Source organism: Rousettus aegyptiacus, unplaced genomic scaffold (assembly GCF_014176215.1).
Source record: "Rousettus aegyptiacus isolate mRouAeg1 unplaced genomic scaffold, mRouAeg1.p scaffold_m13_p_4, whole genome shotgun sequence".
NCBI lineage: Eukaryota > Metazoa > Chordata > Mammalia > Chiroptera > Pteropodidae > Rousettus > Rousettus aegyptiacus.
In genome coordinates, this window is record NW_023416307.1 from 36,267,501 (window position 1) to 36,274,620 (window position 7,120).

General features: G+C 33.6%; 1 long non-coding RNA gene across 1 annotated transcript in view; it reads left to right on the plus strand.

Annotated features, from left to right (window-relative positions):
• The window catches only part of LOC107517499, a 25,990-nt gene extending 21,042 nt beyond the window's left edge, over positions 1 to 4,948 (plus strand). Inside the window, exons 2-3 of the long non-coding RNA XR_001598537.2 lie at positions 2,127 to 2,272; positions 4,506 to 4,948. This is a non-coding gene — a long non-coding RNA (uncharacterized LOC107517499). The remainder of the gene's footprint in view (positions 1 to 2,126; positions 2,273 to 4,505) is intronic.
• The last annotated feature ends 2,172 nt before the right edge of the window (positions 4,949 to 7,120 follow it).

Below are 7,120 nucleotides of genomic sequence, written 5' to 3' on the forward strand. Positions count from 1 at the left end.
TGCTAACTGCCAATTCTTTCTGAATTCTTTATCTGATGTGTACAAGATACAGGAAAATTGTGGCTGTTTCTGGAGTTGGCAGTAGTTAAATGGAATTATAGAGGGTGACTCAAACCAACATGTATTTTGTAGAGTCTTTTGATTACACACAGCTTTCTCTGAGACATAAAAAAAAAAAAAAAAAAAAAAAAACCTCTTGAAGGATTAGCTTGCTAGAGAGAATTACCATTTTAGAAGATTTGTGTCACATTTCAATGATAATTATTCAGAAAAAAACCTCTTTGTAAATAATCTCTAAATTCTCACAAACATCTGAGCTCCTGGGAGCCAGAATCAGGGCACAAATTTGCATAGATTAAATATACACATACACATGCATGCATTTCACAATCCAAACATCTCTCAGTTGTGTAATGATCCTCTCTGGAATTATCATCAGTATAACTGTACTGTCTCTTCAAAAAAACCTGTGACCCAGACCATGAAAACGCCATTGTAGAAACTTTACTTTAACCACTGATGTATTGCAGCTATATTAAGCTGTCAGCTTAATCAACTTGGTTAAAATCCAAGTATATATATCTTTTTCTTAGCACACTAGTGTGAAATGTAAAGCTTTTTTTTTTTAACACCTAAAGGGACATAAATCATTTATTATAAACAACTTATCCTATGGTAACTCTTCTGAAAGGCTTACAGATTCTTTTTTTAAATGGGATTTTGCACATTGCTATTAAGTGAGTTAGTTTCATTAACACTTTCCCTGAGATTAGTTTTACCAGAATATCTGATGTGCTGGTTGAAATGTTTTGCTGTATTATGCTTCTGTGTTACTAGAATTTCAAGACCTCATAGAATATTAATGTTGAAAATTAATTTAGAGAGAAGTTTGTGCAATTGGTTAATTTCTCATCAGAAACAGTCCAGAGAGGTTGAATTATTTTGCACATTTAACTGATGACAGACCATTATAACCAAGGAACAAAATGGGACTCAAGTGCTAACTTCTCTGCGAAGATGATGTCCATGTGAAACAAAAATTCAACTTCAGAAACAACTTTGCAAATTAGCCCAATAGTTGTGTATAAGACCAAGTGACCTCAGCTCTCTGGCTCCCATCAAAACATTTCTTAAAAGAAAGGTAGTGAAGTGAATCTGTGTCATTCCTCCTTATCTAAGCCCTTCTTAATCCCAGCTCCCGTATTCCAGTTTTCTCATCCCAGTAGGGTGAGACATTTTGGAGAGACTAGCTCTGAATATAAAATGCTCTATGACATGAAAAATTCAGAGAATGTGCTTATGTGAATATGTAAGCGTGGGTGTATATCTGAAATGAGGGTGGGCAAGATGGAGAAGTAGGTGGAGGAGGAAAAGAGAGCTGTGATATTCCTGGAAATAATTTGCTCCCATGTCACACTGGTAAAAGGCATCTCCCTTAAATCAAGCAAGCATAATGAATGGCGTGATACCCAGTAGCCTTCACAGTTATAAATACATGGCCTTTCATCCTGGAGATGGCCCATTACCACTCACTAAAACAGTCTGTCACAGTGGTGCTCTGGGGCCATTCATTTTTCATGACCCTCTTGGCAATGTGACTGGGATTTCCTAAAATCATGCTCAGCTCGCTGCCCAGTGAGTCTCTGCATTAATACCTTTTGATTCCTTTCTTCCAAAGGTTATCATGTCTTGGTTTTGTGTGTGTGTGTGTGTGTGTGTGTGTGTGTGTGTGTGTGTGTGTGTGTGTTGTGTGTTCCCCAAAGACAAATAAGGAAACAAACAAATAGAGCAAAAATTAAGCTTGGCTTTGCTGGAAACAGCTTATTCAAAGGGAAGATTGGCTAAAATTTAATCTTATGATATCATGAATGCTTAAAGTTTGCAGTTTAATGCATAGGAAGCAAGAACTTTTAAAAAGCAGTTTAAAAATTATCTCACCATTCTCAAGTATTGGATTTCATACTATGAAAGACAAACTTTAACATAGCAATTGCAGCAAAGCAGGGCCTTCTGATTTGCTGTCTGCTTCAAATAACAGTTGTCCCTTTGATAATATTGACACCTATCTCCTTTCACAATCTAGTGCTTCTCCTGCACTTTGTAACATATCCCATCTGTTTTTTAAGGCCACTGTCATAAGGAAGCCTGGAAGAGTGAAGAAAGGCCTGATTGATCACAAGGTCCTATCAAATGTCAAAGCTGGCCCTGGCTGACCTCCCATCTATTCAGAGCTGCTTTGATTTAATCTCTAAACTGGCTGCTTCTCCAGGCTGTGAGTTCTATCTGCAACCCATGTGTCAGCATTGAGATATGACCTGCTTCACGCTCCATTCATTTCATTTGAAGGACGGAAATTAAACTAGAGGGTCGAAGAGGGGAACTGCTCAAAATACACACACACATTAACTGAAGCTTTTTGTGTGGATGCATTATAGGAGTTTGAACAACCATTAAAAATTATATTAAAATGAAATTGCTCTTTACTCCACTGAAATGGTTTAGAACTTTTCCTTCCTTCACCACCCCCTTCATCTATTTTTCTTTCATCCTCCCCATTTTGTAGTAATTATACGAACCTGATGATCTCATTAAAGTTCAAAGTAAGAGGGGAGAAAAGTTGACAATTTTTCAGTTTCTTTAATAGCTATCCTTTAGAAAATTTACTTATTCCTTGCAATTTGCACAGTAAATATTTGAAAAAAAATAAAGATACAAAAAAAATCTGGTAACCAGACTAACAGAAATGTAGACTGTTCTGTTTAGCATTATTGATTTGCTTAACTTCACCTTTCAAGGTTTAAAAAAAATCCAATTAAAACTCAAACTTTGGGAATAGTCCTATAACTGTCAGGACATAGTACTATAGTATAAATCTATATACTCTCTGTTCTATTTTTTTTTTTTATTTCTAAACTCTTTTTGCTCTTTCTAATGGCTCCTTTTATACTATTAATCAAGGCTAGTAACTAAGAGAAAGCTTGATTCCCTATAGATTTGTTGGCCATGATAAGTTTAAAAGCAAGCTATTTCATTTACTAGAGGCGTCTCAAAACTATGAGAAAAATATAATTATATTTTAAGTATGTTGGGAAAGTTGGCTGTATTTCTCTGTTTATTCATTTACTCATACATTCATGTATTTATTATTCGAACTCTGTACTATAATGATATCCAGAGATGGAAAATGTTATTTATTTTTTTATCTAAAAAGCATATTGCCTACTTCCTGTTATAATAGTAGTAAATATTCAATATTGGAAAAAAAGTGAAGAAAGAGAATGAAAGAGACAGAAAAATGAGAAAAAGAGAGAGAGAGAGAGGGAACAGCAACCAAAAATTGCAACCAGAGTAACCAAAATTTATACTTTAGTGTTTATCTTTTTTTTTTCTTTTTGTATTTGCACAATTCTTATTTTCCTTAAATCATACTGTTCCTGCTTGAGAGATGACTACATTTTCAGTTTTCCTTGTCATCTTTTACTCCTATATAATATCACTTTGAATAGAAGTGAATATTTTATTTCGTTAATATTATATTGACGACCATTTAGGTTTTCTAAATTTTTCACTACAATAAGTGTTATTATATTAAAATATTTTTATGTTTCCATGATTTTCTCTGAAATTCTCTAAATTTGGGGAAAGGATGTGACCGATTTAATATTTGTAGTCAAAAGTATCTTTATCTTTTCTGGTTCTTCATTTGAATACCCACTTGGAAGTAACTTTCCTTCTTAAAATATCATGTGTTTTTTTTTAGTACATACTGATTATTTGTTTCATATTTAATATACGTACAAGACAATGAATATTGTAGTGAATCAATACTATTGTACATGAACCATTTCATGGGACTTATGCAACAGCTTTAAAACTCTGGTTATATGGAGAGAAAAATTTTGATCATCTGAAGCATTTAAAGAATGCCATTTAATCATTTAGTTTTGTAAGTAGAGAAGCAGGAGATCACACGATGATTGTGTCTTTCTTGTATTGCTTCTCAGTAAAATCTCACTTCCTGCATATCCTTCCTTATGTAAATATCTTATTACTCACGGCAGATGTGCTGAAAAAATATATATTCTGTAAGTTAACTCATTCCTTATGGGTGGGAAATGGTTCATTGCTTTAATACAGCACTCTGCAATAAATCTTTTTGCGATGGTAAAAATGTTCTGTATCTGTACTGGCTACATGTGGCTATTGAGCACATGGAATGTAGTTAGTACAACTGAGAAACTGAATAATTAACTTTATGTAATTTAAATTTAAATCAATTAGCCACATGTGACCCATGGCTATTTCTTTGAACAATACAGCTTTAATAGTTTTACCATTATTTCACCCACTGTAATAGTTTGTGAAGCATCGTAGATGCTTATCCATTACTTAAGTTTATTTCATTGATAAATAAATATCAGATGGTAAAGAACTTACCATCTTGGAATATAATAATAAGAAGAAAGATAAAAACTACTTGTGCATTGAGGAACATTTTTTCACAGTTTCTTTCAGAGAAAAAGATTGAATGCTTCAATAAGGCAAAGGTGATAAAAGTATCTTTATGGAACCCTTACCTAATATGAATTGGCAAAGAATAAGATGATCTGGGTAGAAGATTTGGCTTTGACACTCACCACCTATTGACCAGGGGTAAGTCATTTTTGATGACCTTAATTACCTGTTATTAATGATAAGGAGATTGAAACAAGTGATTTTCTTTGTTCTTAGCTAGGATAAATTATATGAATTTCTTCTGTCTTATATTCAGAATCAAATACTACTTTTCCTTTCATATCTTAATAATGTGTTACAAGCACCCAGTGCCAGATACCTTGTGGGTTTTCACTAAGTATCTGATAAATGAATAGATGCAGTTTTTTTTCTGCCTAAATCAACAGCTGCTTTCACGGTTTATTCTTAAAGCATGATTTTTTCCACATTCAGACTTAAGCAAAGTTATGAAACAGAGATGGCTTTGATGCAGGAGAAATCTTTTGCTACACAGTGGTAGAGAATCATTGAGCATACTGTGCTCTCCAGTTACTAAAAGGTCTACTTCCAGAGATGGTCAAGGAAGTGTGAGTTTCCAGAACTTGGCTAACCTTCTCAAAGGAAACCCCTTAGGATGTTCCTGAAGGCTTGCATCAGGTTCATTGACATAATGATAGAAAGGCAGAAGAGGGGCCAGAATGTAACTAAGGCTTAGCTTCCTGAGACACTCATCATATATGACTTCCCCGAAAAGAAGTTTCCATGCTTTAGCAGTATTAGCTACCTTGATCCCTAAAATCCAGAATAATTAAACTTTTCTTCTTCAATATTATGCCACTTATTATATCTTTCCTTGTTGTATATTTAGTATTACCCCCTTAGGAATATAGTTAACTTTTAATGTGATGATGCCTTTTTAATCCAACGGAACCATTAACTTCAGTAAGGCCAGAGGCACCACCTTTATTCCTGGCACACAGTCCTCAGCCCAGCCCAGTGTAACCTATTCTCCTATGATCAGACATATAGGCAAATGCTGTCTAAACTGGAAATCACTGTACAGACATTAGTAGCTGTTATTATGGAATTAATTGATGTCATAGGTAATTTAACAATTACACATATTTCTGGTGCATACTCTCCTCCAGGAACACAGGCAACTGGTTAAAATTTTCCAAGCTCACTATAAATGCCCTGAAATCGTCTCCAAATTTCTGGGACGTCAATCCTACAAGAATATCTAAGGAAAATTCATTATACTCTTCACTGAGAAGAGACGGTATTAAAAATTAATGACCATTTCAGTCCTCTGGGATGTAATATAATTCAGGGTAGGGGAGGAGGTCTGTCACTTTCTTTTTCAAGGGCAATTCACAACAACACTTTGAGTGAAATAAATCCCTGAAGCTTAATGTTCTTCTCTCATTGCAGAGTTTGAGTGGTAACATGTCCTTTTAAAAGTAGCAATATTTCATTTTAAATTAGTGCATATGTTTGTGGGGGGGAAAAAGAGTCAGTGTGGTAAGACCTATAGATGTTCATATCCTTTACTCCCATGAATTTCACAACTGAAACTGTTTCTTAAAGAAATAGTTCAATAGAAACAAAAATCTAAGGGGATGAATACCTTATTTGTGTCTTACCTATGATAAAAAGAACAATTGGAAATAATTTAGATGCCAAATATTAGGAAAATGTTTAAAGGAGTTATATTATATTGGCAAGCAAACACATTAGGAAGATGTTAACATTTAAAATTTTAGAGCCTATACACATACATGGAAAAATGTTTATACCATAAAGTCGAAGAAAAAAAAAAAAGCAGAATGCAGTATTTGTATTCAGTGCATGAGATGTTTATATGTAAATGACAGAAACATTTTCCAAATGGAAAAAGTTGTTGCACTGGGTAGACGGTTTATATTATATAAAAAACATAATGCTTGAAATTAAAACAAAGTTTGAACTCTAACTCTGCCACAAGATGTGTGACACTAGTAAATTATGGAAACTCTCTGAATATCCATTTTCTTATTAGCTAAGTTTTTGGTACAAGTTAAACAAACAAACCCACTTAAAGAGTTTAAGGTGTATATGAACTCAGCACCGTTATTTCCCTTTTTATTTACTAAATATTTAAGAGTTTCCTAGGATGAGAAATTTTACTCGAACTGATTGATTTTTATAAGAAATTCAAAATCCCTGTTTTTGATCCAAATAAGAATTTTTGGTAGGCTTTCCCCCCCCCCTCATAATTTATCTATTATCTGTCTGTCTGTTTGGCTGTCTGTCTATCTATATCTCCGATAGCTTCTGTGTTTCTGAACACTGACCAATATAAATTTTGATGCCAAGAGTGGGCAATTGTTTCTTTAATCTAATTATATTTAAAGATGCTAATGATTATTTCTAGTAGTAAAGAGAGAACTGTTAATTTACAATGTGAACTATTCATAGAGATATGCAAAATGTCTCCATTTGATATTTCTAATCAATTACTCATAATAAGCAAGAAGCTAGGTGATACTTTATATGATATATTCAAACATTTTTGTAATAGTCACAAAAATAATGACATTAGCTGATTGCTCCTAATCTTACTGACCAAGTGGCAAAAGAAAAAGAT